Raw genomic sequence first — 27,391 nt, 5'->3', positions numbered from 1 at the left:
CACATTTCATATTATTCTTTTTTAAAAAAGAAATTTGAAATCTAGGTTAAAAAAAAAAGGGGGGGGGGAATATTACCACAGTGGTGGTGATCGATCAAAATTGCAAAATTCATAAATAATATTTTTTTCAAAAAATTACTGTAAAAGTTTAATGCAAGATTACTGTTGAGAAAAGGACCATTGAGGCTCATTTTGAGACTACCCACAGGAACATCCACTCTTTAATGTAATTAAAATGATCTAACACAGGCAAATCTAACAGTTCCCATCCCACATGTAAATAAGCACATTTACCAGTTTCTGTGAAGATGATTGCTACTTGACTCCTAAAACCTCAGTTTCTACACACATCAAACACATTTTAAAGATGGAGTCCCACAGGGGTAAAGGCTGGAAGCAGCTTTGCATTGTATGATGGGCTCTGTGGGACTCTGTCTTTAAACTGTTTTTAAAGTTTATAGAAATTGGGGGTTGGAAGTCCTTAGGTATTTCATTATTTATTGGCATATTTTACTGTTGGGGCATGGCAGGGAATTTCTGTCTCAAGTGTTTAAAATATAATTGTTTCTTAGATACTATTGAGAATGGGGAAAAGTGCCCTTTACTAGTCAAAGACAAGAAGGTGTCTTTGGTCTATCCCAGGCATGGGAAAATTTCAGCTCTCCGAGTGTTTTGGCCTTCAGCTCCCAAAATTTCTAACAGCTGGTAGGCTTTTAGGAATTGTGGGAGTTGAAGTCCAAAAATACCTGGAGGGGCGAAGTTTGCCCATGCCTGGTCTATCCTGAATGAATGAAAAATGAGGGAGTGTATTGTCAATCAGCTGCTCTTCCTGTTAGTGCTTTCTTTATTTAGTAATAAGCAAACCTACCTTGTTCTGTGTTTGCAGTATAAATATTTATGCAGCTTTTAAAGAAAGACAGGTGTGATTATTTGTTGCTCTCCCACATCCCCCTTGTAGTCTGTTTCATTGTGTTATCATGTGATCAGGATAATACCCAGGATTCTCTTAAAGATTTTGCAATACCTATAATTATTTTAGCATCATGGTGACAATCAAATTACAGTATTGTCATCATTTTGGGAATTGTAGTTTGTTGAGGCAACTAGCACTCAGAAGGCTAAATCCTTGTAAAACGGCAACTCCAACAATTCCATAGCACTGACTCGTGGACGTTCAAGTAGTGCCAGTCTGTATTAATTCTACAGTGTAGATGCACCAAAGGCAGAGATTTACTGTTGTGTGGTTTCAAGTCATTTCCAATCTTTGGTGATCTTATCATGGGGTTTTCTAGGGCTGAGAGTGTGGGTTTCCATTGTCAAGAGGGGAATAAAACTCTGATGTTTAATGTCATAATCAATGTTCAAAACATAACACTATGCTGTCTCACAAAGGTAGAGATAGATAATCTATACATATAATAAAAGTTAAAATCTGTATGTGTGTATGTGGCATGGGTGTCCGCTCGCACAGACAGCTTCCGGCCTCCACAAACAGGCTATAGTTCCCAGTGCTGAGGAGCCACTAAGTCACTTTCTCCCAGGACATTGCAGGTTACAGTGAGCACATCCCAGTGTTCCTTTCATTCTCCATTTGCATGACCCCACCCACTGTGTCTCTCTTAACTCTTTCCTACCCTTTCCTATGACACACAGCAAACAGAGGAATTGATCAGCAACCAAACATACTGGAGAGAGAGGTTTGGGGAGAATTCACCATGATTTATAGGAGTTGTAGGGACTGGGGTGTATAGTTCACCAGCAATCTAAGAGCACTGAACCCCACCAACTATGGACCTGGAACCAACTTGGCACTTAGACCCAACATGGCCAAATTTGCATACTGGTGAGGTTTGGGGGTGATTGATTTTGACATCCACGAGTTATAGTTCACCCGTATTCAGAGAACACCGAACCCATCTGATGATGGATCTGGAGAAAACTTGGCACACAAATTCAACATGGCCAACTGGCAATACAGGTGGACTTTGGAGGTGATTGACCTTTAACTCTAGGAGTTATAGATTACCTGTATCCCATGAGCCCTTGGAACCGCACCACTGACGAATCTGGACCAAACTTGGCACACAGACCCAACACAGCCAACTGTGCACACTGGTGGGGTTTGAGGGTGATTGATGGTGGCATCTGGGAGTTGTAGTTCACCCTTATCCAGAGAACACTGAACCCAGCAGATGACGGACCAAACTTGGCAAACAGACACAACATGGCCAACTGTGAATAATGGAGGAGTTTTGAGAGGGTTGACCTAAGATTTTTGGTATTGTAGTTCACCCACATCCTTATGCATTTTCTAATGGGAGCATTCATAAAAAACAACAGGAAAAACTGAGTTTTTTTCTTCTAAGAAATAGCGTAACATATTACCAAACTGATATGATCTAACACCCAAAAACAAAACAAAAAACACCCTTTTCAAATAACCCGGGCACTGATGGGTACCAGAGCTAGTTTCTAAAATAAAATTCAAAACTGCTTGTTTACATTTACATTTTTCTTCCTTACATTTTTATATCGAAGTGAAAAACTCTAAAGAAATATTCTATGTGGATGTGAGCACAATGTTTTTGCTGGTGTGGTGTTGGTATCGGGTGAAGAGGAGATTCAATTCTTTACAAATTATCTTCTTGAAAAAAACTACTTGCCCTTTTACAAATTTTCTTTTTGCTGCAAGAAAGAATATACTTTTAGAAGAGTATTTGTGGGTTAAAACGTATTCTGCACAAAATTTGTGCATTGTTCTTTTCAACAGGAAATAACATTTACTGCACAGAAGATAATATTTCTGCACAGAAGTATTATTTTATCTATGGATAATGTTGTTTCCCGTACAGAAAAAAAGTTTTCTAAGCAAATGAATCATGTGCAAAAATCATGTGCAAAAAGGGGCTGTTTTGTATGCCAAGTTACCATGTGGAATAAGTCGAGCAGGTCCTGAACTGCAAAGATCTTAATCAGTTCAGGATTTCTTGATACTTGTAAACATACTTTCTGAACATTTCTGTGTATTAGTTCCATTCCTATACATGACTGTAACTGTATTTCCATTGTGTACTTCACATTTATCTTGCTAACAACAACATGTTCTGCTATCTCCTAAGATGGTTAGCGTCTTGGCCCAGAATTGCATGACCAGATGTGTTATTGCAGAAACAATCTAAATAGAAAAACACCTTTTCCAGTTCACACCCCCACAGTAATGGTAAATAGAAATGTTGAATTCATATTTCCGTGTTTTCTCCCTGTGTGCATGTGTGTATGGGAGAGAGACAGAGAGAGTAGGAGGAGGGCTGTACTTTCCTACATCTGTTAACATTTTAAGGTTCACAAACAGGACTGGAAATTAAAATATATTGTATTAGGAACATGATTTATGTGCCTCAGAGGCAGTTTTATTAAATCCTGAGGAGGTTTTTGAAACATTTTTTTCCCTTAAAGTATTGTGCATTTCTTAAGAGCTGATTTATTCCAACTCAGCATAAGCTTACTAGCAATGGCAGATAGCAGCTTCTCTAGAAGCAAGGAAATTTATTTGAGTACTCTGGATTGTGACAGTTTTTGATGCTGAAGAATATTGACTTATTCATAGAAGAAGAATGTAAACACATATTGGGGAGAGGATGCATTTTTAATAAGCCAGTGTTTCCCAATCTTGGGAAATCACATTTTGGGGAGTAGCTAAGTAGTGCTTTTAGAGAGCGTGGGTGTTGTCACAAAGAATAACTAATAAGGGCTTCAAACTAAAACATTTTACCAGGGAGTAAATTCCAATGAACACAATAGGACTTAGTTCAGAATAAACATACTTAGGACTGAATTCCAAATCAAGATGTATTTTATTTATTTATTTGGTACATTTATGTCCCATCTGTCTTCCATCATGAGACACAAGATGATATATGTGGAGTTCTGGAGTGGTTTCCCATCCAAACACTAACCAGGCTCAGAGCTGCATAGCCTCAATAAGGGCTAAACTCTTAGGTGACTATGAGCCCAGAGCCTTCCTGTGAAACTTTTGATTGATTGATTGATTGATTGACTGATTGATTGATTGCTCTCGAACTGACATATCTAATCATTTTCCAGTCAGGGTAACTAACAGTTCTACATCTCTGAACTCTGCAGCTGAGTCGTTCAATCTCTCCCAATGCAGAGAAATATAGCAGCAAGTCAGAGCCTGGAGAATGAAAATTTTAAAACTATTCTTTTAATTCTTTTTAAAAACTGCAAATATGTTGATTCATCACCATTACTACTACAAGCTTTTAAGGACTTCTGTTGCATTTCTCCACTAATTTCTAGTTTACAATAGAAATCAGTCTGAAAAATGTAAGAAAATTGCTGAAATTTGTAAAATAAAACAATCTCAAAACGTTTCATCTCTTTCAAAAGCAATGAGAAAAAGTAATTAATAAATGTTACTCATCACACAAAGGAAGTATTGTTACCATTTATTCCCATTATCACCAGTCATTACACTGTGTTGTTGAAGGCTTTCATGGCCGGAATCAATGGGTTGCTGTGACTTTTCCGGGCTGTATGGCCATGTTCCAGAAGCATTCTCTCCTGATATTTCATCTACATCTATGGCATGCATCCTCAGAAGTTGTGAGGTCTGTTGGAAACTAGGCAAGTGGGGTTTATTTATCTGTGGAATGATGTCCAGGGTGGGCGAAAGAACTCTTGTCTGCTTGAGGCTAGTGTGAATGTTGCAACTGACCATCCTGATTAACATTGAATGGCCTTGCAGCTTCAAAGCCTGGCTGCTTCTCTGGTTGAAGTCAGCCGTAGCAGAGCCCTTGATGAACCAACATGGACACAGCATATTATTTGAGAACACAGAAATGCTGGACCACTCTAACAACCACCATGTCATACTACACAGAGAAGCCATTGAAATCCACAAGCAATTGGACAATTTCAACAGAAAAGAAGAAACCATGAAAATGAACAAAATCTGGCTACCAGTATTTTTTTTAAAAAAAATCTAAAATCAGGACAGAAAATAAAGAACAACAGGCAAATTCCAGACAAGAAACCATCAGGGCCAGCTAATCCCCTCCCAACAAAGGATACCCACAGGCAGGAAGCAGCCAAACCTTGCAGCTGAAAGGCTATTCAATGCTAATCATCAAGGCGGTCAGTTGAAACATTCACACATGCCTCCAACAGACAAGTGTGCTTTCTGCCACCCTGGACATTCCACAGATATATAAAGCCCACTTGCCTAGTTTCCAACAGACCTCACAACCTTTGAGGATGCCTGCCAGAGATGTGGGTGAAATGTCAGGAGAGAATGCTTCTGGAATGTGGCCATACAGTCCGGAAAACTCACAGCACCCCAGTCATTACACTGTTTTGCAAAAACCTCATTGTTAATCTTAAATATTATTGCTTGCACCATTTTATTTTGAAGAATTGGTTGGAGGTACCAATTTGCCTGGAAGGAGGCGGTGCAAAGTATTATACATAGCTACAATCTTGTAGGAAAAGATGTTCCACTTCCATGATAATTTTTCCTACCCTTTTCTACATCTTTTTCAGAACTGTGATCTCCCCTTAGAGATGGAGATAAACAGAACTACACCCATTGTTCCAGATGTGGATGAAGTGTGGATTTATATTATATGGCTGTATTCTGTTCTGTTATTTTCTTCCTCCCACTCATCTCTATATCACTTTTCCAAATTATGCTCAAAGTAGCTTATAAAAAGAGTAAACAAATCAGTTTTTTGGCAGAAGGAATTCATTTAGAATCATAAATATTTAAAACGTATTGCATATTAATTTCAAATTAAGAAACTATGAAAGACATTGCAATCAACATTTCTTTACATATATGAAGATTTCTTTTCTTAGCTCTTTATTGTGTTCAATTCTTTTGTTAGGATCTTAGCTCTGTCTTGAAATGACTCCTTATGGAGGAGGTTAGTCTTGACTGGAAGACATCAGCAGTAGAAGTATATGGCTTAATCTTTACAATAAATCTCAGTGGAGAGGTTAGTAGTTATTTTCAGATTGTAGGAGTTGTTAAACAGTTCCTCCCTCTGAGCTGGTGCTTAAGATGTCCAGGAAATTTCCCTCCACAAAGCCCATGTGTTTATGTTGCATTTAGATAGAAAGTATTTGTTTTCTTGGTGGGGTTGAACAGAACAATTTATAATTCCCAGTTTTTAAATTCCTGTTATAAATTAGAAGAAGAACTGAGTGATGCAAGGTTTATTCAGGAATCTGGAAAAATTCACAGACAGAGGGTGTGTATCAACACTGTAGAATTAATGCAGTTTGAAACCACTTTAACTGTAATGGCTCGTGGAATTTGTTGTTTGTGAAGCACCAAACACTCTTTGGCAAAGAAAATAAAAGACCTTGTAAAACAACATCACCCATGATTCCATTTGAGATCCTTCAGCACAATTCTAAAAACAATTCAGTTCACATTGGTATGAATGTAACCTCTTGATCTCTTAAATCTGAACAACAAAATGTATCATTGTTCTGCACTTGATACAATTAAGCATTGAATCTGGGTTCCCCAGTGTGGATTCAGAGTCCTCTATTCATCCATAAGTAATGCCTTGTGCAATGTGTACCTGGAGAGCTAAAGATTCGGAAATAGGAAAGCATTTGGATATTGACAAAGTTACTAAAGGCAGACTTTGCATTTTTGAAGACAAGAAGAAATGATCCCCATCCTTTCATGGTGGCTCTTCTCGCTCACCCTTGCCTCATTCTAATCCCTTCCAGTGCCTCCCTACCCTTTCTCACGACACACACAGTATAATGAAAGAAATGGCAGAGCAATATGAGAACTAGGAGGATCCCCAAAAGTAGCTGAAATATTACTGCAAACGCAGACTGCAGCCAGGAAATTAGAAGACGTCTACTTCTTGGTAGGAGAGCAATGACCAACCTCGATAAAATAGTGAAAAGCAGAGACATCACACTGGCAACGAAGGTCTGTGTAGTTAAAGGAATGGCATTCTACGTAGCAACCTATGGATGCAAGAGCTGGACCATAAGGAAGGCTGAGTGAAGGAAGATGGACACTTTTGAACTGTGGTGTTGGAGGAAAATTCTAAGAATGCTTTGGACCACAAGAAGATCAAACCAGTCCATACTCCAGGAAATAATGCTCGGCTGATCACTGGAGGGAAGGATATTAGAGGCAAAGATGAAGTTCTTTGGCCACATGATGAGAAGACAGGAAAACTTGGAGAAGAGGATGATGCTGGGGAAAATGGAAGAAAAAAGGAAGAGGGGCCAACCAAAGACAAGATGGATGGACAGTATCCTTGAAGTGACTGGCTTGACCTTGAAGGAGCTGGAGGTGGCGGCGGCCAACAGAGAGCTCTGGAGTGGGCTGGCCCATGAGGTCACGAAGAGTCGGAAGCGACTGAACTGAATAAACAGCAATAACACAAGCTGAAATATGTGAGATCCTGGAAAATATGGGGGAGCTGATCACTTTAATATACAGAGCCAATTATGAGAAAAGGTACTAAAGATGATGATTGGTGTACTTGCCTATAATGTCATGTGAACTGATTTAAATGTCAATCAGAAGAAAGCCATGTTTAATATAGAAAAGGGAAATTATATTAAGCGAGTGAGGTATCATGCACCTTGGATGTCATGACCATTTGGCAAATGAGGGGAAGAGGGGCAATGCTGAGAGAGGCACACCTCGGGGTCATAATGCAGGTTTATCTTTACTTTTCAACATTCCCTCTTTGGAAGATCTGGAACAATGCAAAGGTTATGTCAAAAATTATGGGGCATATTTTCCAAAAGTACTCATGCAAAGTACTGTAAAACAGGTGATATAAACAATAATACTTTTAAAAAGGAGAGTATTGTCTTCCAAAATAAGTCTATATCTCCTTGTGTATTCAACTTGTCTCATTAGTTTTCTTGTTGATGGGGGCATTTGTAGCACTCGGTTGGCCAAGAATCCATGGGAACCCTGGCTTTGTTATGAACATGTAGGGTGCAAGAATGACTAAACACATCCCCATACATCATTGTGGGCTTGGTCAGGTGGCCCATTATGCTGAACTCCTGATAGTTGATCTGTCTGATGCTCCTGAAGGGTAGTTTACAAGAAACCTCAATTTTCGAAGCTGGAAAGATCTAACTGTTGTAGTTACGAAAAAGAGAGAAAATGTAAGAATATGAGTTTGTAAACCTGTATTGAATCCCATTTATATTTTTCCCCTCAAGCATATTATCTGTTTTTATTCTATGCCACAGGATGGTACTTTGTGGCACCAGCCCTGAAATTACGCCATTTCATAACAGCTGACTGTGGCCTTCTTCTCACTGAATCACCCAGCTGTTCTTGAACAATGAAGGAATGTTTTCATTCTGAAATTGCCGTGTGCAAACTGCATGTCCCCATCATTTTATGGCTAAAAATGTCTTGGGCTTGGTGTCAGCTGCAAAGTTAAACATTTTTGGAAAGTTTAAACAGCTCACAATGCTATTTTTGGATTATTCAAGTGCATTAAGATGGATGCTTTCAATTCACAGCACACTCTCCCCCTAACATATTTCTCTTCGTACTCACATAACCTCTCTGATTTATTGTTTATATCATGACACACTTCACAATCTCACGCATGATCCTTCCAGCTTGGACAGATGTGACCGGGTGATACAGGGATAGCTGAGAGGTCTTCAAATGCTAATAGATTTGTGCTTATAACTTTTCTGTTTGTAGGATAGAGTTTTCATTTTATCCCTATAGGTAAAACACAAGTAGCCTTCATCTAGTTAAATAATGACACCTGTACTGATAATAGAATCATTTGCCATTGCAAATGCTCCTCTTGAGATGTCACCTTGGATACAAAACAGAGCCAAATCACTATGAGAATATTTCTGTGCCAGGGAGCAAATATTTCTGCTGGCAGGCATTGTTTATGGGACTCGCCCAAGATCACTTTTATCAAAATGATAAAAAGTCTAGAAGCTGTGACCTATGCAAAGCAGCTTAGGGAGCTGGGTATGTTTATAGAAAGTTAAGAAGTGACATGATAGCCATGTTTAAATATTTGAAAGGATTTCGTAGTAAAGATGAAGCAGGTTGGTTTTTTTGCTGCTCCAGAAAGCAAGACATGGAGCCATGGATTCAAATTATAAGAAAAGAGACTCCACTTAAACATTAGGAAGACTTTCCTCATGGTAAGCGCTATTCAACAGTGGAATATGCTGCCAGTCTCTTTCTTTGGAGTCTCTTTCTTTGGAGGTTTTTAAACAGAGGTGGATAGTCATCTCTCAGAAGTGCTTTGTGGATGGAGTTGGACTGAATGGCCCTTGGGGTCTCTTCCAATTCAATGATTTTTATGACTTGCTGCTAGAAGCAAAGCAGCAAATGGTGCCTCATCCCAGTTCATGGGAGTCAGTCTACATGATAGCCAAAGCTAGACAACCTATTTTGCCACATGAGCACTGGCAACTGGTGGCTTCTATGTCAGTAGACCAATGACTGCTCTGTTGACCTCATCATACAAGCTAATTTGCCAGCCATACACCAGTTCCTCTCCCTTTTTGCCACAGAGCCAATTTCTTTGCTATAAACACTTGTGTTGGAACACCAAAGCTTCCAGTGATGGAAAAGAAAAACATGAGGTGCATCTATGCTGCAGAATGGATCCACTTTAATTGCCTTGGTTCAATGCTATGGAATCCTGGGGCTTGTAGTTTGACAAGGTTTTGATCCCTCTCTGTCCAAGAATGCTGGTGCCTCACCAAACTACAAATCTCAGGATGGTATCACATTGAACCGTGGCCATTTGAGATGATGCCCCTCAAAAAGGAGCTCCAAGGGCACCTCCTGGAGCAGCTTCTTCTTTTGCTTTGGCTCAGCACTAAGATTACTGTATGATGTGAATTTGATGTGCACCCCAATTTTGGCAAGGTTATATAGTAAAAAAAAAAGGTAAGCGTTAGATTTGAGTAAATACGATAGCAATTTGTCATTGTTTTCTGACATTTCAGATTCACTGCCTGCAGTAACTGCCTTTTCCCGTCTATTAAGTTATGGCTAGTTACATACCTCCTTTCTTCCATATGTGTGTGTCACGGAGATGGATGTGTCTCTTCTCCTCCTCATTTTTTCCTCAAAACAGTGAGGTTTGCTGGTCCATAAGTGAGTGACTGGCTCAAAGGGATCTCAACCTCATCACATGGATGTTTATTTCTCTATTTCTGCACGCTGCCGGCACGCTGCCGGCGCGGAGTTCACAAGAACCCATCAGATGACATAGGGCTACTTCCAATGGGGCTCTGTGCTAGCAGTGTGCTGGCAGCACATAGCGATGGAGCCCAGATGAGTCAGGTGACTACCCAACTCCTCACATAAGAAGCTGGGGACAACTCAGAAGAAGGCAGGGACAACACAGAAATGCCATGGGGTGTTCCGTGGCTTCTTGACCTCCATGTGATGAAGTCCTCTGTGGATTTCATACCTAAAAGTATGGCAAGCTTTAGCTATATGGTGGTGGCTGTTACCATGTGCTAATTCTTTAGAACACGTAATGCTTGCAAATCTGAGAAGAGAGGTCCGCAGCCCTAAAATATCTATCGTTACATGCAAATAGCGCCTTCTTTTTGCTTAGTGGAATAATCCTATAGCTTTAGTTAGTCTAGACTCCTAATTCAGTCATCTTCCTTTGAGGAGGTATCCCTCAAGGGAGCCTTTTGGAGTATGAATGGTAAAATCTAAGCAATGTTAAAATGCCTGCAGTTTTCTGGCAGTATTTTGTGGTTGCACGTGCTTAATTATGTTATGTTATGGACAGTGATATTAGAAGCTGAAAAGAAAGCATTACATCATATAGTGCTGTTTCTGTACAAAAGCCCCAAGATTGTACAACCTTTAATACTTATTTTGTATCTGGTCCAGGTTTGGTCTGGGATTGTTAACTTTTTTGCATTATGCTGAGTGTGTTATTGCTGGTAATGAGAAGAATATTCTTTTTTTGTACAAGCTGTACAGTTATTTTACAAACATATGGATATGCAACAAGCAATAAAGACAACAGCTATTTTACATTAGAATAAACCTTTGAAATTCAATTATTTAATTTGGAGAGTTCTGCTATTTTTTCTTGATGTTGGAAACAGATGCAGATTTACAGATGTGCATAATTGCTTACCGATGGATACAGGAAAACAACATTTTGGCAAATATAGGTCATGGTCTTCTAAGAGCACAGGCATGCAATTTCAATTTTTAAATATATTTGTTCAGAAAGTGACCTGATTTCCCATGCTTGCTTGTATAAAGTCAGAAAGAGGCAACAATATGAGCTTTGAAAAGTTACTGTTGGGAACTACACTTTCCTGAATTCTTCCAGTCAGCATGTGCCACTCAAGTAACTTTTCCAAGCTCTGGATACAACATAACAGTCCTGTATACAGACAGTCTTTCATTCAGGACCTGGCAACCCTAGCAAGAAAAATTTCAGGAACAAGGACTGGGAAACCTGGTCATTTTCACCTGAGATTCTGGAGTAATATAGAAGAAATATCACCGATCTAGGCAGACCAATGTTTTGATTTGGTATAAGTGAAGTGTTTATATTTATATGGCACTGACAAGGCCTTCTCTTTCAGTACAAATTGCAGCCACCCACCAGGAACTTTCCATAAGACTACAAGGAATTTAAGGATCAAATTTCCCTATAAATTCACTAGGATCCAGATAATTATGGGCCCTTCCCCGAGGATGCTATTTGTATTTATTTTTCTTCAGGTTGAATACACAAGTTCATGTAACATCTCTTTAATTTGTCCTTGATCACCGGATACTCTTTTGTCAAACAACATATTGTTGTGTGCCTTTACGTCATTCCTAATTTATTGTGGCCCTAAGGTTACCCCATCACAATATTTTCTTGTTAACATTTGTTCAGAGGGGGGTGGTTATTGCCTTTCTTTGAAGGTGTGAGAATGAGACTTGCCCAGAATTACTCAGAGGGTTTCCATAGCTGAACAGGGATTCCAACCCTGGCTTCCCAGAGTCTTTAGTAATCAAACCATGACACCATGCTGGCTCTTCATCAAACTATTAACTGCAGCTATCTATATCAGACCTTTACTTATATAACTTTTAAAGGCAGAACTGGACCAAAATAATTTTTTACCTGAAGTGAGGGACAATCTGCCATTCTGTTTCCTTTTCACCATACAAAAGTCAATTGGACTGGGAGTTGAATCTAAATAAACATTTTTGACATACAGCACAATTTATGGCAGCACATTAGTCATACACAGCTCTATTCTCAAATATCCTGCTGTCAGTGCCTTACTAAACATTATATGCTATCTGAGGCAGTTGCTTCACTCTGTGAACAAGGGATAAGGGGAAAGTGGGCTAGCCACACATCCACTACCTGCTGACGCTTTCCTCAAGGAGCCCTGAGAAGAGAAGAGGCAAAATGCGAGGAAAGAGCAAGGATTTCTCGTACACAAACTCTTATAAAAAGTGCATGTCCCAAATGCTTTCCTGGCTGTCAGAACACTTTCTACCCTTTTAGACTGGATAATGGCCTTTTTGGTCTCTTTCGCTTCATTGACTTCATTAAGAAAGCCAGAGTCTTGCTGTTGATGATCAGGACTCTTGAACGCCTCTAATTTATAGGGTCACCATGAGTCGAAGATGATTTGAAGACAATTTACAACAAAGTCAACACTTAGATAAATGTGATTATTTCAGTGCTCTCACTCTAGTTGGGACTAGTCATTGGACTAAGGCCATAGTTACAAAGCAGCTATTCTAAGACTTGGCATCTTCAAGGCTTAGGTGATTGCTCAAACCAAAGTGAGCTGCATAAGAAATGGACAGGTAATTCTGCTTTTTATGATTCAGAGTGGAGTTACCTGGATTATTTTGACACATGCAACACACCTCTTCTTAGCCTGTGTACTGGTTTGGCTCACACCCCTAACAATAACAGATCTTTTAAAAAAAGCTAAAGCAAATAAAAATACCAATCAGATTACTGTTTTGTGAATATATGTGATTATAGCACGAGCCTTTTAACTTGAGAGAACTCCCAGACTGAGTAGGTTTAAACTACAGGTCCCTCCTTTGTACATTTTAAGTGTTGGTTCTCTTTTTAAAATTCTGTAGGCAGACAGACGGAAGCTAAATTGTGTTCTCTTTCAAGACACCATAATTTGAGATGTTTAGCTGCAAACAGGTTCTTTGGTTTTTTAAACACTGGGGGAGGGGAAAGCCAAAGACAAGTACCAGGAAAATAAACTGGGAAAAGATGAGCGTATGAATCAAGGCTCTGAAGAGTAAATTATTTGTGAAATAAAAGCCTTGAGAAACCCAACATGTTTTGATTTAAAATCTTGGGGAAGGAGAACAACAGAGCCTCCAACCCCCACCCCAACCCCCACCCTAAGAAAATTGCCTTGGGGTCTTTCTGCAAGAAACAACTTGGTATTTTCCATAAGAAGAAAACTTCTAGTGCCACTTTTGAAACTTGCCTTTCTTCTTATGTCTGATCTATGCAATCAGTGATTCTGTGACAATCCTACTTACAAATAGGTCTGTATGTGTGTTTTTGTATATATCTATGTGTATAATTCCCAGAATCCCCAGTCATTATAAGCAGTGATTTTGAGAATTGAAATGCAAACAGCAGCAACTTTTCAAATCTCTCATCTAAAAGTTGGCTTCTTGCTCAACATACAGCTATACACTATTAGCAAATAGAGGGCTTGGTGCTCTTAGAGTTAGCAACCTGTGCATACATATACTCACTAGTTGCTAGTCTTCATGTCAATCTAATTGTTTAGACCAGTGGTCTTCAACCTGTGGGTCCCCAGGTGTTTTGGCCTACAACTCCCAGGAATCCCAGCCAGTTTACTAGCTGTTAGGATTTCTGGGAGTTGAAGGCCAAAATATCTGGAGACCCACAGGTTGAGAATCACTGGTTTAGACTCTCACTTGGGGTACATTTAACACCACTTTAGCTGCCATGGCTCCTGGAAGTTATAGTTTTACAAAGTATGTAGCCTTCTCTGCTAAAGAATTGTGGTATGTCACCAACCAACACCCCCCCCCCCTGAAAATATAGTTCCAGGATTATAGCATTGAGCCATGGCAGTTAAAGTGGTGTCAATTGCATCAGTTTTGCAGTGTGGCTGCAGCTGATATAGGCTGAGAGTAAAGGGAGAAAGGAGGAGGAGGAGAGAAAAATCCAGATTTTTTTTGAAAAAAAAACAACTGAAAACATGAGATAACAAAGAATTAATTGTGACTGTCCCTGCCAAACTTGGATATTATAGTTGGAAGGTATGTATAACCAGCAGTGTGAATTGTGTCCAGAAATACTGTTAATGGCTTATGGGCAGATTAAGTGGGTTTTCCCTCATGTCAGTTGGTAACCTTCTCCTTAATAAAGCAGATTATAAAGGCAGCATTTTAAGCATGCCAGCTAAATAATAGTTGTGCAACTATATCTATACAATTATATCAGTTTCATCCCATTTCAGGTGACATGGCTCCATCATAAGAAAACAAAGTTGTAGTTTCACACAGTACTTAGGGTTAACGTATAGACATTAAGGAACCTATGTATTGCCTGTTATTCGAATGTCTTTTTTTATTTTTTAGAAAGGATGTTTCCCAGAACTTGGTGCATCAGCAATCGGACAAATAAGCCCATGTTTATTTTTCAGTGACAAATCACTAAACAAAGAATCCTTGCAAGGTAGAGCTCTGTTCAGGCGTTGCTCACCACCCTTTTTTTCCCCAACAGACACCAGAGATCTGGCTCATTCAAGGGCCTCCTCATGAACTGGAATCTCTGCTCTTCAGAAACTTCGCTGTCCAAATGACAAAAGTGAACATGTAGAAGACGGGATTAAATGGTTGCTTGGTCCTGTGTTGAAGAAAGTGGGGTGAGTAATGACTTAACAGAACTATGGTGCTGAGGAAAAGTATGTAGTAGGACAAACAGAGGGGGTTTTTTTTATATAAAAAAGCCTCCAAAGAAGGAGTGTCCACCACTTAAGATTGCATCGTAACAATTAAAGTGGTGTGAAACTGATACCACTGTGTAGTGTGGATACATGTTATGTTCTATTACAGCAGGGAAGTTTATATACACTGTTTCTGTAGAATAGATAGATGTGTCTGGATTTCAGTTTAGCTTTAATAAGCTGAGAAAATCCATCTGTTCTTGAACAAGGAGGTTATAAAGGTTCTTGGTAGTTTGCTTTCTCAAGATATTGCTAGCTTTATTTGCCCATATTTGAGGAGGGCTTTTACAGTATTAAATATTGCAAATCCCAATTCCTTTCTTTGGAGATATTTTGTTTGTGTGTCTTCAAATCATCTGTTGACTGAAGGCAACCCATGCATTTCATAAGATTTTCTTGGACAAGGAATACCCAGAAATGGGGTTGCTAGTTTTTTCCTTTGAAATATAAGCTACAGCACCTAGTATTTTGTTGGTCTCCACCCAAGTACAAACCATGGCTGACCCCACTTAGTTTACAGGATCAGACAGGATCTGGTGAGATTACATCCCTGGGAATGGCAGATGTGTATCTTGATTGCTCAGAAGATTAAGTGCACTGTCTATTGTGCTGCTCTTTGTGAGCTTATCTTAGGGTTTTCTTTGTAGCAGTTGGTCATGTTGTAACATAGTAACTTACCTGTTATCTAGAGAATGGTAGCATCATGCATCCATACTATCATAATGTATGTTAATGATAGCAACTGAATGAAAGTATTGAGTCAAATGGAACTAGATCACAATGAAGTATGAGGCTTGACAAGACTTTGTCTGTGAAATACTATTATACACACAAACACACACATACACACATGTATAAATTGATTGCCCCAAATGCCCCATAATTTCCCTTTTCCCTTTTATGTGTTTGCTCAGAATGATTGACATGGCATTGCATTGTATCCTTGTGCCTTTTTATTTGTAAGAATGACATACCCGTCAACATTTTGAACACATATGTTCAAGCAATCGCAAAGTGTGGTGAAACTGCCAAACTGAGCCTACTGGAAAGGGCAGGATTCTGTCCAGTCTCCTTTCTTCCTCTTCTGAATTAATTGCTTTGGCACTTTGAACTCATTTTGCTGCAGCTGAACTAAGCTAAGGACAAAGGAGGAAGGGAGTAGCAGCAAAGTGATTTTATGCCACCTGCCAGAGGAAATTTGATCACAGAATTGTACTAGAAGGGCTCATTCAAGTAAAACAATTAGCAATGTCTTTATTTACCGTTTTTCAATTTCACAATGGTCCTGTATCCCAACCCCAGCAAATGTGGAGGGCTGATTGTTGCTTTCTCTTGTTGGTGAAAGCATATGTCCATGCCCTATTTCCACTGGCATTCCACAATTGGGTGGGTGTCTCACATGCTTATGGCATTTCTTCTTTTTCCACATTATTGTCAGGTGAAGGGGGAGAAGAAAAATTACCCAGACCAGTCAGTATCGAGCTTCAGGTCAAGAAGTAAGACTGGTTGTCATTTTCTATATGATTTCTTTTCCTTCCTTGTGGTTCTTCCTTTAAATGTGCCAAAATGTTGGACTCTCCCATTCTTATGCTGGAAGCAAGCAGATGGTATTTTTCATTGTGATCTAAAGCTATAGTAAAACTAATAGACAAGAACAGGTCAGTAAAGATTTTTTTGTAAAAAACCCAAAACATTGGAAGTAGGAAAAATCCAGACATATCTTTCCTATAGAAGGCCATAACTAATGCATTTTTCCATTGCTCATGCCAAATCATGATTACAAATGCCTTGTTCCTCCTTCTCCTCCTCTGAAATGATGGCAAAATTCCCAGTGTATTTGCTGGACTCTGGATTGGTTCAGAAGGAGGAATGGAGCCATTGCTACCACTATGTCAGTGACAGCAGTATCTTCTCCAGAAAGCAGAGTTTGGAAAAGTTGCTTTTTTGGATTACAGTTTCCAAAACCCCAAGGAGCCATAATGGCCTGGGCTTGCTGTCCAAAAAAGTAACTTTTCCAAGCTCAGTTTGAAGGCACAAAGGGCCAAAATAGTACATGTCAAAAATGCATTTACCAAACTGTATTATTCATTCTGGGTTATACTTCTTTAGGAGAGGGACATAGTTTGACAATTTTTACAGGTCGAGGTCATGTTGACCCAGGGGAAAACCCATCACATGAAAACAATCAAACAGGTCTGTTTCCTGTGAGTCAAATTTCTTTGATTGTAGGGAACAAGATGCCATCCTAGATGGAGGTTTAAACACCAATGTGGCATATAGCATGTGGCATATAGGCATCATTAGCATGTGGCATATAGGGGCTGTTGCCAAGACATTCTGTTGATGCCTGCAATGAGGCATCCACGCTTCCTTTTTCAAACTCAGGATTCTGAGTTAGCCTTTTTGGAATACAGTAGAGTTCTGGTTATCCGAGATAAAGGGGTGGGCCCAATCTCGGATAACCAAACTGCCCGGATAACGGACGCCCGGTTTAGAGAAGCCCCGGTGCGTGCTTTCTGCCTAGCAACATGCACCGGGGCATCCCCAAACAGCCACCGGGCGCTGGGCGAAGGGAAGAGGCACCTGTATTTGCTTAGTTTCACTTCCCTTCATTTTGTTGCATGGATTTTATTGGCTCGTACATTTTATTGTCAATTGTCCTGGCAGACATTTGGCTGAACAGTGGCACACAAACATAGTAAAACAAGATGCAAATGAATAAACAAATTCACATGCCCCTTGACAGGGGAGGTTGCCTGTGAATAAATGAAGCTGCTCACAGCTTGCAAGCGGGATATCGCCCAGCTCTTTTCTTTCCAAAACTTTTTCCTTCCCTCCCTCAATCTTTTCCTGAAATTATGCCCTTGCTTTTTAAAGGGCTTATTAGAATTCAGCCAAGCGCAGTCCTGATGGCTGCCAAGACTGAGCAGACTGCATGTCCAGCTAGATCCTGCTACATTCCAAAATCTGCGATTCAGGCATTTGAATTTGTCATCAGTCTGAAATTGAAACCAGAGGAGGCTACAGTGGACTCTCGGAGCTCGTAAATCAGCTTGCAAATGGAGTGGTTTGTTCTGGACCTTTTGAGTGAGTGGAAAGAAAATTTCCCACAGCAGGGGTCTTCTGGCCCACCTCACAATTGCTTTCTGAATAGTGGCACAATATAAGGCTGTTTGCGATGGGAGCACCGCCCTAGGAAAGTATGATGCTACCTGTCCTTGCAAAAATAACTTTTGTGGATTACAACTCTTAGAATCCCCAGTCATGCTAGCTGGGATTTCAGGAGATATAGTCTAGAATAAAAGTAAAGTTCTTGGGTTCTAGAGCTAGCTTGCTATCACGTGTGGGCAGGAAGGTTTCTGAATTTTCCACGCCTGCTTTGGGGACTCATTTTAATTCCTTTCAAAGACTTGACCATAGTGGCATGGGGAGAGCAAGTTGGTTTGTTGTCAAAGCCTATCTCTACTGGGGTATGTTTCATCACCTGCCATTTTGGGGTGTCAGCTCTGTGCGAGAAACAAAATTTAAAATGAACACTCATAAAAAATATATTGTTCATTGATTATTTATAATTTTATTTGTGCACAAGCTTTCTCCATTTCCTGCATATGTCAGCCGCAAACATACACCAAAGATTCCATTCACTTTTTTTTTTTGGAATGGAAGTCATATTACAGTGATCAAGCCAAGTATGTATATGAGCTGGTGTCTAAAGGAAATTTGGAATATTATATTAACAATGCAATATATACTTGTATATAAGTACACCTCATATATAAGCCAAGGTAACGACTAGGGGCCAAAGTTATGAATTTTGAAATGACCTATGTATAAGTTAAGGCCTGTTACACGGATGGAGAAAACATTACCCCTGGCTGCCCTAACTCCAGCATTTTTCCATTTAGACATTCAAAAAGGCCTGGTGTAATCTCGGTATTTATTACTTTGGTTGTTTTACTTTGTCTTTGCTGTCATTTTTTTCTGTGGGATGGACTACTCTCCTTCTAGTATGCTCAGCGCAGGGAGAAGGTGATTTACTCATGAGTAAGACTACTTAGAAGACCACTCTTACCATCTTTGCCATCTCCTGTCTCACCCATTTTTTGCTTCTGTGGGTGTCATGACTGTTCCCTTTTTGTCCTGTGAGGCCTACAACCCCTTTGCTAGCTCTGGCAATGATGGCTGCCTCCTGGGTGACAGTATGGCCATTGCAGGTCTGAGGACTGATGGTGACAGTGACTTTGAAGAAGACATGCAGTATCACTCGCATCACAGAAGACAGAAGAGAGTGTCCTCTGCCACCAGGGTTGGAGGAGCTCGAAGTGAGGCCATGCTGGCTGAGGAGCGAGTGCCAGTGGCAATCACAGCAGTAATATGTAAGGCAAGAGGCAACATGGACGAAAGGGAGTAGAATGATTTTCCACTTGCTTACTCATGAGTAAATCATTCCCAGCCCTCTCTGAACAGCCCCAGAGAGAAGAAGCTTGTTCCAACCCAGGAATCTAAAACAATCACCACTGGCACTACTGCAATTTTTTCAAGCATGCACTACAAAAGGCCAGAAGCAGTGCTACAGCAGACAGAGGCACAGCATTGAACAATGTACTGTAGAAACCAACATAGTATTTTGGGGTTATTTTTGGTGAGATATTTCCATCTCATACACAAATACATATTTCTCTATAGCCAAGGATGCATATTAAAAGACTTCCAACTGGCACATAAAGAATTGCAGAATGTAGTGCATACAACTCTAACTTAATATAACTTACTAACTGTATTGTAGCCTTATTGTTACATGCTGAGTGATGCTATAATTGAATTTTGTGGGTGACACATAGACTTTCAGTCTGGGTTGGTTTTGGTTTTATTGTTTCCTGAGTGTATGCTTTCTATTTTGTTAAACAGTTTTTGATGTTTATTTTCTATTGTTTTCATTGTTTGCATTGCTTTCTTTCTTTCTTTTCCCTCTGAAGTCATGGCACCACCCTTCTTAGACTAAAAACCTGGAAAAGTTATATTGTCTGGTAGATTGGCTGGATGCTAACTTTGTGTAAGAGAAGCTACTTGCTTGGCAAGGAAGGAGTGGTGTGTGTGTCCCAACATGTTGTTTCTGGGACTTAGAATCGTAGAATCATAGAATTGGAAGAGACCTCGTGGGTCATCTAGTCCAACCCCCTGCCAGGAAGCAGGAAAATCACATTCAAACTTGTAGTTTAGTAACTAAGTTTTGCATTTTATGGAGAGTAGGAGAAACAGGAGAAGGGGGAAGGGTAATGTTTGTGTGAAATCTTGTTGGCATAAACTGCTGAAATCTTCTGTCATGCCAATTTGTGTAGGTTTTAAAATTATTTAATAAGGATATATGTAGCATTTTCTTTCACAATGGTTTTTCTCATTGTTAATGATCAGTCACTGGCAGGTGAGTGTGTTGCTCCCAAGCATCAGCCACCTACAATGAAGCAATTGAGAAAGAGAAGCAGCTATTGTCCCTCTAAACCTCCAGTATACTTACTCGAGGTTTGGCAGGGCAATGGTTGTGTGACTATAACCAGAAGCCCTTCCTGTAGACTCTGATTATCCACATTGGTATACCAAAGCACAGTCATGTTATTGTTGCACATTCAAATCCCAAAGATGCTACAGAAGGTCCACAGAATCATGATGGCAGAGATGTCCACTGTGCCAGCCCCCATACCTTTCATACTTAGCATTAAGTGGCCAGTGGATATTCCTTACTGAGATGTTATTTGCACGCTGGTTGTGTCTTTTTCCTAAGACATTTTTGCCTGCATCTGTCATATTTTACTTTTTTTTGACAGTGTGCAATATCTGCTGACAGTGACATACACTTATGCTACTATTAACTGGATACAACTATTGCACATTGCCAAAAAAAGGGAGGGAGATCATTTCACTTAAACTACACAGACTAGTGTATGAATCCACATTGACCCTATGTGTTGCCTTTGTGTATTGTATAATGCAGGGGTCCCCAAACTAAGGCCCGGGGGCCGGATGCAGCCCTCCAAGGTCATTGACCTGGCCCCTGTCCTAAACTTTAGACTTAGGGTTGACCTAAGTCTACCCGGTCTTTGGAGGTCTTTTTGTTTACCTATGGTCTTATGAGATCGTCTAGATGGTCTTTGAAGGGCTCTTTGCTTAGTTACGGCCTTATGAGACCGTCTAGATGGCCTTTGAGGGTCCCTTTCCTTACCTATGGTTTTATGAGATTGTCTAGATGGCTTTTGGGGGACCCATTCCTTACCTATTGTCTTATGAGACCATCTACATGGTCTTTGGAGGTCTCTTTGCTTACATATGGTCTTATGAGATCGTCTAGATCAGGGGTCCCCAAACTAAGGCCCATGGGCCAGATGCGGCCCTCCAAGGTGATTTACCTGGCCTCTGTCATAAACTTTAGACTTAAGGTTGACCTGAGTCTGAAATAACTTGAAGGTACACAACAACAACAATCTTATTTTTAGACTATTTCATTATAGTCCGGCCCACTAACAGTCTGAGGGACTGTGAATAGGCCCTCCACTTAAAAAGTTTGAGGACCCCTGGTATAATGGATGTCTGCCATGTCCAGTCACCATTGAGCCATACATACAGGTTGTCCAAATTGATGTTCAGTTGAGGGACTGTGCAACATTAGCTTATAGCCAGATATTTCTTCTTTGCTTAAGTGATGTAGGATCTTGGCTAGAGTGTGCTTATGTGTCTCATATAGCATAGTGCATATACAGTTAAAATTCTATATTATTCCAGATAAGATCTAGCTTCATTTCTGTTTGCAATAGGTGAACATTCAAGGTGTTAAATAGAGAAGTTTAACATTTTTGCTAGGATGAAACCTGTGACTCTCCAAATGAACTGCCATTCCTAGCAGCCTTACCTAGTCCCCATGGGGAGAAAAGCGAGGTAGAAATACAATGAATAGATAGATAGATAAATAGTTAGCCAACACTGAGGAATGCTGGGAGCTGAATTCCAATATTTGAAGGGCTGCATGTTCTGCATACTACACTTAAATGTCATAAGGATTTGTTATTTCTGTTAGACTATTTCCAAATACCAAAAAACATATACTACTGTAGTACAATATCCTATCTCCAACATTTGATAGATGAAAACCAGGACACATGTGACATGATCATATCCCATGGAATTCTGGAGCTTCTTGTTGAGGGAAGAGTATCTAATGCCATACAAGACTACAAATCCTAGGACTCCATATGATACAGCTGTGAAATCACAATGCTATAACTGTGTAGTGTAAAAGTGTCTTTAGATTAATAAAAATTTGCAGAAAGGTAAACTGGAAAGGTCCTCAAGCCCTAGGGCTGAATCCTGCCCATATTAGCCCCCAATTTAATTGTCCAGTCTTCCCCAAATGGTCATGACACTTTCCCTATGATGTTACCATTTTGATGCTTTTTCAGCTTTTCTCCATCAATTCTAAAAACTTGACCTGCCTCTTTTAAAGCATAGTTATTGTCAGAAAAGCTTAAATGAAAATATGCTGGTAATTTTGGCCACATCCTTTTGCCTTGGGTCCCACCCACCACTGGGAGGTGGCTCCTAAGAATTTGTCCAAAGTTGAAGGTGTTCCTTGGTCAGAAAAAAAGGCCTCCACCCTTGTGAGAGGGCATTGCTGGTTTTCGCAATGTTGTGGTTTCCCCCCTTACTTTAGAGAAGATTACTGCTGAATTCCACCATGCTCGAACTCCATTGCATCATTTTTTAAAACGTTCGTGTTTCTAACAAAGTCCTACTTCAGTGCTTTAAAACCTACAGTTTGTATATTGGTGGGAAGATGAGAGTGGGTCTCTCAGGACCCCTGTGATGCCACAGGTAATAGCCAAACATGAAATCACATCCCACAAAGCAGCCCAAACTACAATGAATGTGTTAGTTGGGGTAAAATAAACTGTTGTTTCCCCAGGGACTGAACCATGGCTGTCTCAGTGGAGGGAAATGTATGGTTTCTTCACAACTAAAGCAATCTGGGGGAAACATCCAGACCTCATACAACCAATGAATAACAGCTGCACTTTTTATTACACAGTGATATAACTCTAGTAAATATGCAAAGATGAGTCTGTTCTCTCTCTCTCTCTCTCTCTCTCTCTCTCTCTCTCTCTCTCTCTCTATATATATATATATATATATATATATATATATATATATATAATAGTGTACAGTGGGGGTCTGCTTGCCAACATAGAGATGTGGATTTCTTGGGATCTTATATTTCTTTTCTCAAAACAAGGGTCTCTAACCATAAACTTTAAGAGTAGGTAAGGACTACAGAAACGATCACAAGTGGCATATAGAATCACATTAGAGCAGTGGTTCTCAACCTGGAGTCCCCAGATGTTTTAGGCCTACAACTTTCAGAAATCCCAGCCAGTTTGCCAGCTGTTAGGATTTCTGGGAATTGAAGGCCAAAAACATCTGGGGACCCCAGGTTGAGAACCACTGCATTAGAAGATCTAGAAAATACCTAGTCAGAACATCTCTCTGACATTTCTCAGTCATCTAGTGTGACTTTATGGTCAACATGCCATAGAAGTGTGCTGGAGGACCTAGAAAATGCCTAGAGATCTGTGGATATGGGAGGAAGGGGTCATTCTGTAGTGGTCAATATATGTGTTTTGCTATCATTAGGTACAGGGCAATGACTGCTTTGCACACAGCACTTGTAGCAGTCCAGCTCCTCTCCCTTCCAATTATTTCTCTTGACCTCTTAGCTGCTCCTTCCTTAGGACAGAATATTGTGTGACATCTGACCTGCTCTGCTCCCTTCGGCCAGGCTGTCCTCAGATGTGCTGGAGGACATTGCCCTGTCAACTAGAGTTGATCTAAGCTGTCAGTTTGGCTGACTTCTGTACATAGTTTGAAGTGGCCTGTTTCTTCTTTGCTTCTGCATAAGTATGATAGCAATTTACAGTACTTGGCGAGTAAGTGTTGCAGCTTGTCATCAGCTGACTCTCATAATGAAGCTGATCAACTGGCTGTTTGGCACTCCAGTATTGTGCAACTGTGCTGTTAACTTATTGTAACAGAAGGCCAGAAACAGATTGCGTAATGAAAAAGCAGTGGTTTCCAAACTGTTTAGGACTGTGTGGATTCAATATGGTGTGTATCTCGGCTCATTCTTCACCAGTAATCCTGGATTCTCTTTGTCCTCAGAGCCAAGCCACATATTGCACGCAAATGTGTAAGTCACCCCAGATGGCCCTTTACCCACCAGAGAAAGCGGATTTGAGATGGAGGCTATCAAAAGTAGAGACATGGGAGAGAGATTTGTTAAGTCCCTGCCACTTTGCTGACCCAGATATCCTCCCCCATGAAGTGACTTACCCATAATATTTGGAATTCAAATGTTGCATAAGCAGCTACCTTCCGTTCTCCTTGACCATTGTTTGGAATTAGAAAATTAGAGCACCATAATTCTACTTTAACTTTCATGGCAGTTTCGTTTGGGCTTTGTTGTTTGGTGGGATAGAACCACCATGGCCATCTTGATGCTTGGGAACCAGAGGAGGGGATCATGTGAAGGACAGGAGCTTGGTCATTGGTTTCCCTGGCCAAGGAAGGGGTGGTAACATCACTCTCACCAGTAACAATGGGAAAGATGGAAGATGGATTGGGAAAAAGGGGGGGGGGGAGAGAAGAAAACCACCGCTGCACTCTGAGCTCCAAGGTCACAAGTAAAACAACGGAAGTCATAAATATATAGCATAGCATTTTATCAGGCCTTTCTGAATGCTTGGACAGGAAAATGACAGTAGGTGGTTGCCACTTCCCCTTATCCACAGAATTGTCTCAACCTATCCATGGGTTATATCAAAATCCAAACTTTTGGCTCCAAAACCTGCTCTTGAATTGTACATGAGTGACTTATCCATAAGTATCTGTTGCAAAAACAGACATATATTAGAAAATCCAACCTTGTATCACATATCTCTTGACCATGCAATCCATGAAATGCATAGTAATTGAACAGATCACTAGAAAGGAAAGGTTTCTGTCTCCTAGTTACTTTATGTTTCTTGTATGCACTAACAAACTCACAGCTGTTCACAATTTTCAAGGCTGAGGCTTTAAAGGAAAAATCATCCACTAGTGTTGGCAGCTTCTGATATTTAAGGAAAAGATTGTGGCTTTGATTTTCCAGAGTTCTCCCCAGTACTGACCTTGGCATGTAGCACTCTGGAAAAATTCTCATTGCAGCATACATCAACGCTTGATTTGAATAAATAAATAAATAACCTCAATATAACACACCAAAACTATTACAAATATTTGTGTTCAAACATTGAGTAGTAGCCCCTTATTCACTGGAGTAATTGGGGAGTAATTGGCTGGGAAGAGGAAATTCAAGGAGCCAAAGTAACCCAATGGCTACTGATTACTACTGCTTACCTGTGGTAAGTGTGTTGCAGAAGAATGTGGCAGATACATTCTTCTGCAACACTTCTAAAAGTATGTCCATTGGAATAATGGGTGAGTTGGGATCCCCAATTGGATATTCTAGAGAATGTGTTCCATCCCTGCATTGCTTTAATGACTGGCTATGACTGCTATGTTTGTATGCTGCAGGTAATCTATGTTTTAATAGATCCCAATCTACTGGACAACCTGCTATGTCGGTCTGCATCTGAGGCACAATATTCCTGATTTGAAAATGTGTTAGTGTTTAAGGTTGATTTAAACACATTCTTTCTTGTGTTTGTTTCTTATTTCCATTGTATGGAAATGTGTCAAATCAGAGCCCATAAGCTGAACCCGGACCACTACATCATTTTATGTGGCCCACAAGGCTTTAATACCAGGGCAACATACTTACATTCATACAATCCTACAGTTACAAACAAGTTCAACCATTTGAAAGCAACCTATTTGATGAAGTCCCTAGAGTATGTGTTCCTCTCATTAAGAGCTTTGACTACCTTGACCACACTCTGGTTTTCATCTGTGAAGGGCTGGATTCCATGGTAGTATGATGGTTGCTCACATGGGATTTAAAAAAGGACCCATGCCTCCAATCAAGAAAATCACACATAATTTTGGGGACCCAGGATTATTATTTTTTTAAAAATTGGCATCTCAAATTCTGAAAAGTAATTAAAAAGTAATCTAATTCAGGAATTTAATAAGAGCACCCCTAGCATAATGGCAATGCCAGGAGCTGGGTGATCTTATTCTAGAAGGATGCTGATTATTGAATATCATAGTTCTGGAATGTTTTTGCAGTGAAGTATCTTGTTAGAATGACATTGCTACTGAGGTCGATGGTCTTTCAAAAGAATGCCTATGAGCAGAGGTTAAATACAGAGTTTATTTTCCCACTAGATTTAACACTGCAGTGAAAGTTAAGAATGGAAACTTAATGAGTCTTGGTATTAAGCACTTTGATAATAACAGTGATTCAGCTCTGCAGGATCCCCCCCCCCTTTTTTTTTTTGGTGCAACAGCAATGTGTTTGTCATTTTCATACAATTTTATGAGTTTAACTCTTATTGCACTGCTGGGAAATAGTGAGTGGCAAAATCTGGCATTAAGTTCTGCTGCGCAAAGCTGCATTAAAATGAACATAAAGTTATGGATGATTACAATATTTAATGAGCTATTATTTAAACACATTTATGTTGTTCTTTTTAAAATGGTGTATGCCATAACTGCCAACATCAGAGTTTGAGGTAGCCAAAATTATTAATGAGGAAGAACACACAAGGGACTGGAGCAATTTGCTTTTGCCTAAACACTGGGAAGGGCAAGAGTCTATTCCTAGTCATCTCTTTCACTAAGTGCAGAGTTAATTGAGCGTGTACTAGTTTTTCACTTAGATCTTGGTAGCTACTGAAGTAAACCAGGATGAAAAGGTAAAGTGGGAGAGACAGAGAGAAACTGGGATATTAAAAACAGCTGACAAAAGTGTGATGACAGGAGATTAATCTGGGTGAGAGCCAGAGAATGATAGCTGTTCCACTTATGACAGACGAGTAGGGATTTCTGATTTCCTATACCACAACAGCAACTACTATAACAACAACCATGACTTTCCTCCTAACCTACTGGGTTAAAGAAAGCTTGGTGTAACCAAGAATAGATTTTAAGCTCTATTAAATTCTGGTTCTCAAAATAATATGTCTGAACTCAAGAATTCTTTAATGTGAAGTGTATTTCTTTTGCACAAGACTTTGCTTTATTGCTTGAGGGCCTCCAAGGAAAAAGAACAAACTAGCAAGAACATTTAAATTCCACAAGACAGAAATTTGCCCCTAGGTCATTATCTGCTTTTGCTGTTGGTCTCAATCCAGAGATGAGTTAAAAACATTAATAAGCTCCAGTT

The 27,391-nt window shown here is 39.9% G+C and overlaps 1 protein-coding gene across 3 annotated transcripts in view; it reads left to right on the top strand.

The window, feature by feature from the left end:
* ripor3 (RIPOR family member 3) overlaps positions 1-27,391 on the top strand; it is a 120,465-nt gene that overhangs the window by 18,976 nt on the left and 74,098 nt on the right. For all 3 annotated transcript variants that reach the window (XM_008115613.3, XM_016995458.2, XM_062979737.1), the window contains one exon: positions 14,802-14,943. The gene's annotated coding sequence lies outside the window, so the exon portion shown is untranslated. The remainder of the gene's footprint in view (positions 1-14,801; positions 14,944-27,391) is intronic.

Source organism: Anolis carolinensis, chromosome 4 (genome assembly GCF_035594765.1).
Source record: "Anolis carolinensis isolate JA03-04 chromosome 4, rAnoCar3.1.pri, whole genome shotgun sequence".
NCBI classification, from domain to species: Eukaryota; Metazoa; Chordata; class Lepidosauria; order Squamata; family Dactyloidae; genus Anolis; species Anolis carolinensis.
This window is presented reverse-complemented; position numbering and strand designations above follow the sequence as displayed.